This window comes from Triticum aestivum, chromosome 3A (assembly GCF_018294505.1).
Source record: "Triticum aestivum cultivar Chinese Spring chromosome 3A, IWGSC CS RefSeq v2.1, whole genome shotgun sequence".
Taxonomy (NCBI): Eukaryota; Viridiplantae; Streptophyta; class Magnoliopsida; order Poales; family Poaceae; genus Triticum; species Triticum aestivum.
The window spans coordinates 518,178,406-518,191,459 of NC_057800.1; positions in this window are offsets into that span (position 1 = coordinate 518,178,406).

The window sequence follows — 13,054 nt, forward strand, 5'->3', positions numbered from 1 at the left end:
GTTGGTGATGACGATGACGATGATTTCCCCCTCCCGAAGGGAAGTTTCCCCGGCAGAACAGCTCCGCCAGAGCCCTAGATTGGTTCCGCCTCGTGGCGGCGGAGTTTCGTCCGGAAAGATGGCTTATGATTTTTTCCTCATCGAAAGACTCCATATAGCAGAAGATGGGCATCGTAGGGCCACCAGGGGACCCACGAGGCAGGGGGGCGCGCCCACCACCCTCGTGGGCAGGGTGTGGCCCCCTCTGCAACTTCTTGCACTCATTATTTTTTTATATTCTGAAAATGAATTTCGTGAAGTTTCAGGACTTTTGGAGCTGTGCAGAATAGGTCTCTAATATTTGCTCCTTTTCCAGCCCAGAATCCCAGCTGCCGGCATTCTCCCTCTTTATGTAAACCTTGTAAAATAAGAGAGAATATGCATAAGTATTGTGACATAATGTGTAATAATAGCTCATAATGCAATAAATATCGATATAAAGCATGATCCAAATGGACGTATCAACTCCCCTAAGATTAGACCTCGCTTGTCCTCAAGCGAAAGCCGAAATCGAAAAATATGCCCACATGTTTAGAGATAGAGGTGTCGATTAAAATAAAATACAGACATGAGGGTATCATGATCATTCTTAGAACATCAACTTATATAATTCTTGTCATATGATCTCTTATGCTAGAGTAACAATTCAATCACAATTTCAAATATGAATCATAAACTTCATTGAAAACTAACAAACTATAATCTCAGTCATTGGAGCAATTCCAATTTATCATAACATAGGAAAGAGTCAATAAATAAGAGCTTTTCAGCAAGTCCACATACTCAACTATCATATAGTCTTTCACAATTGCTAACACTCACGCAATACTTATGGGTATGGAGTTTTAATTAGGCACAGAGAAAGATAGGGGCGCATAGTTTTGCCTCCCAACGTTTTACCTCAAGGGTAATGTCAACAATAATAGTTCATGAAAACTCACATGCAGTTAGCCATATATACCAGGATCTTTCCAACATGTTGTGCTTGACAAAAGATAAAATGTAAAAAGGAAGGGTGAAGATCACCATGACTCTTATGTAAGGCAGGAGATAAAAGTAAGAGATAGGCCCTTCGCAGAGGGAAGCAGAGATTGTCATGCGCTTTTATGGTTGGATGCACAAAATCTTAATGCGAAAGAACGTCACTTTATATTGCCACTTGTGATATGGACCTTTATTATGCAGTCCGTCGCTTTTATTTCTTCCATATCACATGATCGTATAAAGCTTATTTTCTCCCACACTAATAAGTCATACATATTTAGAGAGCAATTTTTATTGCTTGCACCGATGACAACTTACTTGGAGGATCTTACTCAATCCATAGGTAGGTATGGTGGACTCTCATGGCAAAACTGGGTTTAGAGATATTTGGAAGCACAAGTAGCATCTCTACTTGGTGCAAAGAATTGGCTAGCATGAGAGGGAAAGGCAAACTCAACCATGTTGGATGATCCATGACAATATAATTTATCTCAGATGTAAGAAAATATAACCCATTACGTTGTTTTCCTTGTCCAACGTCAACTCTTTAGCATGTCATATTTTAATGAGTGCTCACGATCATAAAAGATGTCCAAGATAGTGTATTTATATGTGAAGACCTCTCTTTCTTTATTACTTCTTATTAATTGCAACGATGACCAAAACTATGTTTGTCAACTCTCAACAACTTTTAATCATCATACTCTTTATATGTGAGCTCATTACTCTCCATAAGATCCATATGATCTCTTTTATTTATTTTTATTCTTTTCTCTTTTCTTTTATTCACTCAAGATCATGGCAAAATAATCAAGCCCTTGACTCAACACTAATCTTTATTATATAGCTCACGGACTCGATTACAAAGAGGGATCATAAAGCAAAACTCAAAACTAGATCATACCAAAACTTTTATTCTACTAGATCAAGATAATACCTAATAGGATCGAACTAAGAAAAACGGTAAAGAAAGGAGATGTGGTTGGTGATACGATACCGGGGCATCTCCCCCAAGCCTGGCAGTTTGCCAAGGGGAGTGCCCATACCCATGTGATCATGTCTCCTTCGCTGGTGAAGAAGGTGGGGTTGTTGATGATGCGGGCTTGTCGTCCATCTTCCAAGGCATAGGCTCACCATCATAGAAGGATGATCGAGTCTCCGGGACCCTCAAATCTGCAGCCAAACTCATCCTTTTGAATCTATATTCATACTCACAGTTTTGGTTTTGCAGGTCATAGATTTGGGCTTGAAGGTGCTCGATCTTCTCATGAAGCTTGAAGATGGTCTCCCCAATGTTCTTGGCATCCAACTTGTGGTTGTTGGTGAACTCCGCGATCATCATGTGGTTGGAGTTGAGTCCATGTTCCACCATCCCCTGGCACTTGAAAACTTGTTGCTCCATTGAGCCTCGTCCCCACGCTTCCGGTCCCCCTCGGTCCCTCAACATCACGGATGTGCAGCAACCCATCACGCATCTCAATGTTTTGAGGGTGTCGCAGCACCTCCGCGAGGTAAGCATTGATAACCTTCTCGAAGAACTTGTCCATGGGGGTGCTTGGAGACGTCATGATGATCTAGATCTGTCAGAAAAACAGCTCGAAACGAAAACAAAAGATATTTGCGTGATACAAGAGTCAAAACCTTCGGGAGATTATATAATGAATTTTTACCGACCAAAATACGTAACGTGCAAGAAAACGGAGTCCGGAAAGCACACGAGGTGCCCACGAGGTAGGGGGTGCACCCTCCACCCTCGTGGAGGCCTCGTGTCCTTCCCGGACTGCTTCTTATTTTTCTATTTTTCTAAATATTCCAAAACGGAGAAATATTGCCATAAAAACAGCTTTGGAGTCGGTTTACTTACCGTACCACATACATATTCCTTTTCGGAGTCTGAAACATTCCAGAAAGTGTCCCTTATGTATTCCTCCGGGGTTATGGTTTCAATAACATTGGTTTCAACATTTATGGGATTACCTGAGGTATAATGTTTGATTCTTTGACCGCTCACCACCTTCGGGTTTGTGCCTTCGAAATTGTTGATTTTTATGGCACCGGAACGATAGACCTCCTCGATAACGTAAGGGCCTTCCCATTTAGAGAGAAGTTTTCCTGCAAAAAATCTTAAACGAGAGTTGTATAGTAATACATAATCACCTAGATTAAACTCACGCTTTTGTATTCTTTTGTCATGCCATCTTTTGACTTTTTCTTTAAACAACTTGGCATTTTCGTAGGCTTGGGTTCTCCATTCGTCAAGTGAGCTAATATCAAATGACCTCTTCTCACCGGCAAGTTTGAAATCAGAATTGAGCTCTTTAATAGCCCAATATGCCTTATGTTCTAATTCTAGAGGTAAGTGACATGCTTTTCCATAAACCATTTTATACGGAGACATACCCATAGGATTTTTATATGCAGTTCTATAGGCCCATAATGCATCATCAAGTTTCTTGGACCAATTCTTTCTGGATCTATTGACAGTCTTTTGCAAAATTAATTTGAGCTCTCTATTACTCAATTCTACTTGACCACTAGACTGCGGGTGATATGGAGATGCAATTCTATGATTAACATCATACTTAGCAAGCATTTTATAGAAAGCACCATGAATAAAATGTGAACCACCATCAGTAATTAAATATCTAGGGACTCCAAACCTCGGAAAAATAACTTCTTTAAGCATTTTAATAGAAGTGTTATGATCAGCACTACTAGTTGGAATAGCTTCTACCCACTTAGTAACGTAATCAACAGCAACTAAAATATGTGTGTAACCATTAGAGGCAGGAAAAGGTCCCATATAATCAAAGCCCCAAACATCAAATGGTTCAATAACAAGTGAATAATTCATAGGCATTTCTTGACGTCTACTAATATTACCAATTCTTTGACATTCATCACAAGATAAGACAAACTTACGGGCATCCTTGAAGAGAGTAGGCCAATAAAAACTGGATTGCAATACCTTATGTGCAGTTCTATCTCTAGTGTGGTGTCCTCCATAAGCCTCAGAGTGACACTTGCATAGGATCTGTTCCTGTTCATGCTTAGGTACACAACGTCTAATAACACCATCTACTCCTTCTTTATAAAGATGTGGGTCATCCCAAAAGTAATGTCTCAAATCATAGAAAAAAATTCTTTTGCTGATATGTGAAACTGGGTGGTATAAACTTAGCAATGATATAATTAGCATAATCAGCATACCATGGGGCAGTACAAGAAGCATTTATGACATTTAATTATTCATCAGGAAAGCTATCATCAATAGGTAGTGGGTCATCAAGAACATTCTCTAACCTAGACAAGTTGTCTGCAACGGGGTTCTCAGCTCCTTTTCTACCAACAATATGCAAATCAAATTCTTGTAGCAAGAGAACCCATCTAATAAGTCTAGGCTTAGCATCTTTCTTTTCCATAAGATATTTAATAGCAGCAGCATCCGTGCGAATAGTTACTTTAGAATCAACAATATAAGGTCTGAACTTATCACAAGAAAAGACAACTGCTAAGAATTCTTTTTCAGTAGTAGCATAATTTCTCTGGGCATTATCTAGAGCCTTACTAGCATATTGAATAACATTTAATTTCTTATCAACTCTTTGCCCCAGAACAGCACCTACAGCATAATCACTAGCATCACACATAATTTCAAAAGGTAAATTCCAATCAGGTGGCTGAACAATAGGTGCAGAGATCAATGCTTTCTTAAGTATTTCAAATGCTTCTACACAATCATCGTCAAAAACAAATGGTATATCTTTTTGTAATAAATTAGTCAGAGGCCGAGAAATTTTTGAGAAGTCCTTAATGAACCTCCTATAAAAACCGGCATGACCAAGGAAACTTCTTATGCCTTTGATGTCCTTGGGACATGGCATCTTTTCAATAGCATCAACCTTGTCTTTATCAACCTCAATACCTTTCTCAGAAACTTTATGCCCCAAGACAATACCTTCATTAACCATAAAGTGGCACTTTTCCCAATTCAAGACAAGATTAGTTTCTTCACATCTCTGCAAAACTCGGTCAAGGTTGCTAAAGCAATCATCAAAAGAGGATCCATAGATGGAAAAATCGTCCATGAAAACCTCACAAATCTTTTCACAAAAGTCAGAGAATATAGCCATCATGCATCTTTGAAAGGTAGTAGGTGCATTACATAAACCAAAAGGCATACGTCTATAAGCAAAAGTACCAAAAGGGCAAGTAAAAGTAGTCTTTGATTGATCATTGGCTGACACGGGTATTTGAGAGAAACCAGAATAACCATCTAGAAGCAAAAATGAGTATGTTTGGATAATCTTTCTAGCATTTGATCGATAAAAGGTAAGGGGTAATGATATTTTTTAGTAGCTTTATTTAATTTGCGGAAATCAATTACCATCCTATAACCTATAATAGTTCTTTGCGGAATCAATTCATCTTTATCATTAGGAACGACAGTAATACCTCCCTTTTTAGGGACACAATGGACAAGACTTACCCACTAACTATCAGCAACGTGATAAATAATACCTGCCTCCAGAAGCTTTAGTATTTCCTTTCTTACGACTTCTTTCACCTTAGCATTCAGCCGTCGTTGGTGATCACAAACTGGTTTGGCATCTTTCTCAAAATTTATTTTATGTTGACATAGAGTGGGACTAATGCCCTTAAGATCATCAAGAGTATATCCAATAGCAGCGCGATGCTTCCTCAGAGTTTTCAATAACCTCTCTTCTTCATGCTCTGAAAGGTTAGCACTAATAATAACATGATATATCTTCTTTTCATCAAGATAAGCATATTTAAGAGTATCAGGTAACGGTTTAAGCTCAAACACGGGATCACCCTTGGGTGGAGGAGGATCCCCTAGGATTTCAACAGGCAAATTGTGTTTCAGGATGGGTTCCTGTTTAAAGAATACTTCATCTATTTCCCTTCTTTCATTCATAAACATATCATTTTCATGGTCTAGCAAATATTGTTCTAAAGGATCACTAGGAGGTACGGCAATAGAAGCAAGACCAATAATTTCATCCTTACTAGGTAATTCCTCTTCATGGTGTGGTCTACTAAATTTAGAGAAATTAAACTCATGAGACATATCACCTAGACCAATAGTAACAACATCCTTTTCGCAGTCTATCTTAGCATTAACAGTGTTCAAGAAGGGTCTACCAAAAATAATGGGACAAAAGCTATCTTGTGGGGAACCAAGAACAAGAAAATTAGCAGGGTATTTAGTTTTCCCATACAAGACTTCAACATCTCTAACAATTCCAATGGGTGATATTGTATCTCTATTGGCAAGCTTAATGGTAACATCAATATCTTCTAACTCAGTAGGTGCAATATCATGCTTAATTTCTTTGTATAAGTCATGAGGTATAGCACTAGAACTAGCACCCATATCACATAAGCCATGATAACAATGATCTCCTATTTTAACAGAAATAACAGGCATGCCTACCACAAGTCTATGTTTATCTTTAGCACAAGGTTTGGCAATTCTAGCAGTTTCATCACGGAAATGAATAACATGCCCATCAATATTATCAGACAGGAGATCTTTAACAATAGCAATATTAGGTTCAACTTTGATTTGCTCAGGAGGTGTATAAGTTCTAATATTTCTTTTACGAACCACAGTTGAAGCTTTAGCATGATCCTTTATCCTAACAGGGAAAGGTGGTTTCTCAACATAAGAAGTAGGAACAATAGGATCATTATAAGTGATAGTCTTTTCTTCAACTTTAATAGGTGCAGATACTTTTACTTCTATGGGAGGATGATATTTAAACCACTTCTCCTTAGGGAGATCGATATAAGCAGCAAAAGATTCACAAAAAGAAGCTACTATCTTAGAGTCAAGTCCATATTTAGTGCTAAACTTACGGAAAACATCGTCATCCATAAAATATTTAACACAATCTGTAAGTGCATCTAGTTCCACCCCTAGTTGGTTTTGGAGTATTGACGACAAACCTAGTTGAGGGACTAATGTGTTTGTGAGAATTGTAGGATAACACAGGTAGAAGTCCCTCATTGATTCGGTTTTCCTACCAGAGATGACCCCTAAAAATGTATGAAGACATTGATGTCAAAGGTGGTATATGAAGATATTCTCATTGAAGACTATGACAAGAGAAGACATCGCATGAAGCCTATGGAGCTCGAAGACTTAGATCTTTCATAGTTCTTTTTCTTCTTTGTTGAGTCATAGGAACCACCGTACTGTTAAGTGGGGTCCAAGTGAACCAGTCAGAATGACTGAAGTGATGCTTAACCAAAACCTATGTCTTTGAGTGAAGACTATGAGAGCGAATCTTGTCCAGAGTCGGACAAGTCAGCTTTGCTTGTAGCCCAAGTAAAGTTGCCGTGTGAGTTTGAAATCTGACCGTTGGAACACGTGTCAGTTCCTTAGTGACCCAGGGTCATTTCGGACAAATCAGGTCGGGTTGCCTAGTGGCTATAAATAGCCCACCCCCTACAACCATAAACGGTTGGCTGCTCAGAGTTAGAGTACGGCTTTTGTCGTTTGAGAGCAACCCACCTCGAAGCCTTTGAGAGAGAATTCCTTGCGAGGATAAAGCCCTAACCACCCAGAGCCAAAGAGTGTTAGGCATCACTTAAGTCTTCTTGTCTGTGTGATCTGAAGACTTATTACACTTGAGGACTGTGAATCCTCCAGCCGGTTAGGCGTCGCGTTCTGAGCATCCAAGAGACATTGTGGATCGCCGGTGAACGAAGTCTGTGAAGGTTTGGGAGTCTACCTTGAAGACTTACCAGAGTGATTGGGCGAGGTCTGTGTGACCTTAGCTCAAGGGGAATACGGTGAGGACTGGGTGTCCTGAGCTGCGTGTTCAGGACTGGGTGTCCGGGACTGTGTGTCCTCAGGTTTAAATACCTAGCCGCCCTAACCAGACGTACAGTTGTCACAGCAACTGGAACTGGTCCAACAAATCATTGTCTTCAACGAGTCACTGGTTTCATCCTTCCCTTCCCTTTACTTACTGTTGGTCCTTGTGAAGTCATTGTATGATTGCACTATCTTTTGTCTTCACTGAGTGACTGCGTGTTCTGTTTGGCTTCATAATATCTTCCTACCTGATCCTTACTACATTGCTGCTATTAGTCATTGTGCTTTCACTTCATTGAATACTTGACTATGGTTTGCCTAGTGTAGTCTACCTTCCGCTGCATGGTAATAGGTTTATTTCTATCGTTTGTCTTCGAAACTTCCACGTTTTGAAGACTTTCATAAAAATCGCCTATTCACCCCCCTCTAGTCGATATAACGCACTTTCAATTGGTATCAGAGCAAGGTACTCCCTTGTTCTGTGTGATTCGGTTTAACCACCTGGAGTTTTAGCTATGTCGACTGCAGGGATAATTAAAGTCTCCGCTGCGTGCCCCGTCTTTGATGGAACTGAATATCCCTACTGGAAGAATAAGATGCGCATGCATCTTGAAGCCATTGACGTCGACCTATGGTATGTCGTCAAGAACGGCGTTCCCAAGGCTGGAGAAGGTGTCACTGCTGCTGACGTCAAGAAGTACGTTCAACTGGACTCTACTGCCAAGAATATCATCTGTGGTCATCTGACCAAAGGACAGTATGGCCGCGTGAGTGCTTTGGAAACATCTAAGCTAGTCTGGGACTGGCTCTCCAAGGTCAACGAAGGCGTCTCAACCCAGAGAGATCAGAGAATCAGTGTCCTTCGCAACCTCTTCAACCGCTTCAAGAGAAATGACAATGAGAATGTCCAGCTCACGTTTGATCGACTCACTGACATCACAAATGAGCTTCAAGCCCTCGGCGCTACTGAGATCACCAAGCATGAAGTCGTCAAGACACTACTGAGATCACTTGACAGTTCGTTTGACACCCTAGCCCTGATGATTCAAGAACGTCCTGATTTCAAGACACTCGATCCGTCTGACATACTTGAGAGGCTCAACACACATGAGTTTCAGCTTTCTGAGAAAAGAGATATCTACGGTCCAAACTATGGGCGAACTCGTGCCTTGAAGGCAAAAGCTGTCTCCTCATCTGAAGAAGAATCTGACAGCAGTTCTGATGATCCTGAAGACATTGGAAAGGAACTTGCTATGCTTGTGAAGAAGTTCCAAAAATTCACCAAGAAGAAAGGTTTCAGAAAGTCTTCACGATCAAGCTCAAGGAATGATGAAGCTTCTGCTCATGACTACAAGAAGAAAACATGTCACAAGTGCAAGAAACCTGGCCACTTCATCTCTGAGTGTCCGCAGTGGGACAATGAGAACAAAAAGAAGAAGAAGAGCAAGGAATATGACTCTGACGACAAGAAGAAGAAGAAATACTCAAAGTCTTCTTCCAAGTCTTCCTCAAAGTCTTCATCACACAAGAAGAGCTCATCTGGCAAGGCACGTGCGTTTGTTGGCAAGGAAATGGATTCAGAGGAGGAGTCCGCTTCTGAGGAGGCGGAGGTGGAGTCTGAGGAGGAGTCCGATTCTGGCGTTGCAAGTCTGGCTACAGCATACGTTGCCAAGTCCATCTTCAACACTGAAGACAATGACTTCATCACCGACACCGATGCAAATGACAAGGACTACTCCGCTCCTACCTACTGCTTCATGGCACGCGGTGCCAAGGTAAACACACGCACTACTCACTATCAAACATCTAGTGAAGATGACTCTGATTGTGGTTCAAGACCCAGCTACAAAACACTTGCTAAAATTGCAACTGAACAACAGAAAGCTATGGAACATATTCAAAAACTGTTAGACAAAAGCGATGATCTGTTAGGCGCTGAAATGACTCGATCTGAGTCCTTAATTGAAGACATAAAAAATCTTCACGTTAAGTATGAGGAACTTGAAAGTCGTCATGAAACGCTCTCAACAACTCATGAAAAGCTTTCCTATGATTATCTTCAAAGGAAGCAAGATCTTGAGAAATTGAGAGCGGCTCATGAAGATCTTCAAAAGGAAAACGAGTCACTTCGCGCCGAACAGATCAGTTCCGCTCAGGAAGGATTTGAACCACCATGTCTTAAATGCATTGAGCGTGATAATGCTACTTCTGTTGCTGAATGTTCTACTGCTGCTACTGTTGCAATATCTTCAACTGTTGATGTGGGAACTAACCCCTCTGCTGAGGATACCACTGCTATTGCTGATGAGAATGCTAGGTTGAAGACATTGCTTGAAACAGGGATGTACAAAAGTCTTAAAGGGCATCAGACACTATGTGATGTCCTCAAAAGGCAGATCCTGAACCGAAACCCGAGGAAAGAGGGTGTTGGGTTCGTAAGGAAAATGAATGCTGATGGCTCTTACTGGAAACCTGAGCAGTACCCCAAAACCACATGGGTTGCTGCAAAGGAACCTTCAGCAGATCCATCCAATCTATCTGGCTTCACTTGTGCTAACCCCATTGTCATTGATGAATCCTTTGATGCAAACTATAAACTGTTTAAGAATCAGAATGGTGAAGTGTTTGCCAGGTACATTGGTACTAACTGCAGGAATGGACCGCCTATGAAGAAGATCTGGGTGCCGAAAAAGTGTTTGGAAAATCTTCCTGTGAATGTCATCATGACACCACAGGTGAAGAAGACAAACCCCAGACCACAGGCTTCATACGGTCCAAAGGCTTCATACAGACAGAGGACTCACCTGAGTCGCACTAACGCAAATGTTTTGCAGGGAAACCATACTCAGGCCTATGAATATGAGCGCGGTTCATCAAACCGCCATGTTCATAAGACCAAGAACTATTCTGCTTATTCTTATGAGTACTATTGTCCGCCTGCAAGACTTTTTGCTAGGGCTCCAAAGCCAAAGTTCTCAGACGCTGCACTTAGACTTATTGCTTCTAAGCCACCCTTGAAGATGTGGGTGGCTAAGAAAGCTTAACTCTCTTTTGCAGGGAAAGGTCTCCAGCAGAAAACCAAAATCGTCTGACGCTATTGCTGGGGACCTTAAACATCTTGTAGGGCGCAAGATCAAATGCCCGAATGGTCTTACTATGTACTTCGTTCCTGAATCGCTTGCTACTCTCCCTATCAGTCCTAATCTGGATCTAAGCTTTCATAACCCACTGGTTCGTCAAATGTTTTTGCTTCACAATTCTCTTCGTGAAGCCTATCCCCCTAACTGCACTGTAGGGTACGACACCAGCGTCTTCAGAATGGATTATTGATAGTGGGTGTACCAATCACATGACTGGCAAAAGAAGCCTTCTTATGGACTCAACCTTACGTCCATCCGACAAGAGTCACATCACATTTGCTGACACTGGTAAAAGTAAGGTATTGGGTCTAGGTAGAGTTGCAATCTCAAAGGATCAACACATGGATAAAGTCATGCTTGTTGAATCCCTTGGCTTCAACTTAATGTCTGTCTCAATGCTTTGCGATTTGAACATGATCGTAATGTTTGGAAAATATCGCTGCCTTGTTCTAATGGAATCTGACAAGTCTCTAGTGTTTGAAGGGTATCGGAAAGATGATTTGTACGTGGTAGATTTCTCAGCAGGACCACAGCTTGCCGTATGTCTTCTAGCAAAAGCTTCAGAATGCTGGCTCTGGCATCGGAGGCTAGGGCATGCTGGCATGAGGAACCTCCACACCCTTGCAAAGAAGAAGCATGTCATAGGCATCGAGGGCGTCAAGTTCAAGAAAGATCACTTATGCGGTGCCTGTGAAGCAGGAAAGATGACGAGGGCCAAACATCCCTCGAAGACAATCATGACAACTACTCGACCCTTCGAACTGCTCCACATGGATCTTTTCGGTCCCACTCATTACTCAACTCTTACTACTACTGCTTGTCTCTATGGCTTTGTCATTGTTGATGATTATTCTAGATATACTTGGGTGCACATAATCCTCTACAAGACTGAAGTGCAGGATGTCTTCAGACGCTTCGCCAATCGAGCAATGAACAACTATGGCGCCAAGATAAAGCACATCAGAAGTGACAATGGCACTGAATTCAAGAACACTGGCCTTGATACATATCTTGATACTTTGGGCATCACACATGAATTCTCAGCTCCGTACACGCCACAGCAGAATGGCGTCGTCGAACGCAAGAACAGAACACTCATTGAGATGGCCCGAACGATGCTAGATGAATACAAGACTCCAAGAAAATTCTGGCCTGAAGCCATTGATACTGCATGCCATACAATCAATCGTGTTTATCTTCACAAGCTTCTGAACAAGACATCTTATGAGCTCCTTACTGGCAAGAAGCCAAATGTCAGTTACTTCAGAGTATTTGGCGCCAGGTGCTGGATCAAGGATCCACATCACACTTCAAAATTTGCACCAAAAGCACATGAGGGTTTTATGCTTGGATATGGAAAGGATTTGCACTCCTACAGAGTCTTCAATATCTTTCATTATAAAGTGGTTGAAACAGTGGATGTGCGGTTCGATGAGACTAACGGTTCACAAAGAGAGCACCTGCCAAATGTGCTAGATGAAGTTCCATCCAGTGAATCAATCAAACTAATGGGAACTGGAGAAATCATACCCTCTGAAGCTCAACCTGAAGAGGAACTTATCATCTCCGCACCTGATCAACCTGAAGACAATGCTCAGCCTGAAGACAATCCCTCTAACAATGACAATGATCAGCAAGAGCAAAATCTTCGCCCTGTACATCCTCGTGTTGCCAATGAAGTGCAGATTGAGAGAATAATTGATAGCATCAATGCACCTGGTCCGCTCACTCGTTCAAGGGCAACTCAGCTAGCAAATTTCTGTGGGCACTTCGCATTCGTCTCAATAACAGAACCCAAGAAAGTTGAAGAAGCCTTCATGGAACCTGAATGGATTCAAGCTATGCAAGAAGAGCTTCAACAGTTTGAGCTGAATAATGTATGGGAACTGGTTAAGCGTCCTGATCCTCGGAAGCACAATATAATAGGCACCAAATGGATATACCGCAACAAGCAAGATGAGCATGGTCAAGTTGTCAGAAACAAAGCTCGTCTCGTTGCTCAAGGATATACTCAAGTGGAAGGAATTGACTTCGATGAAACATT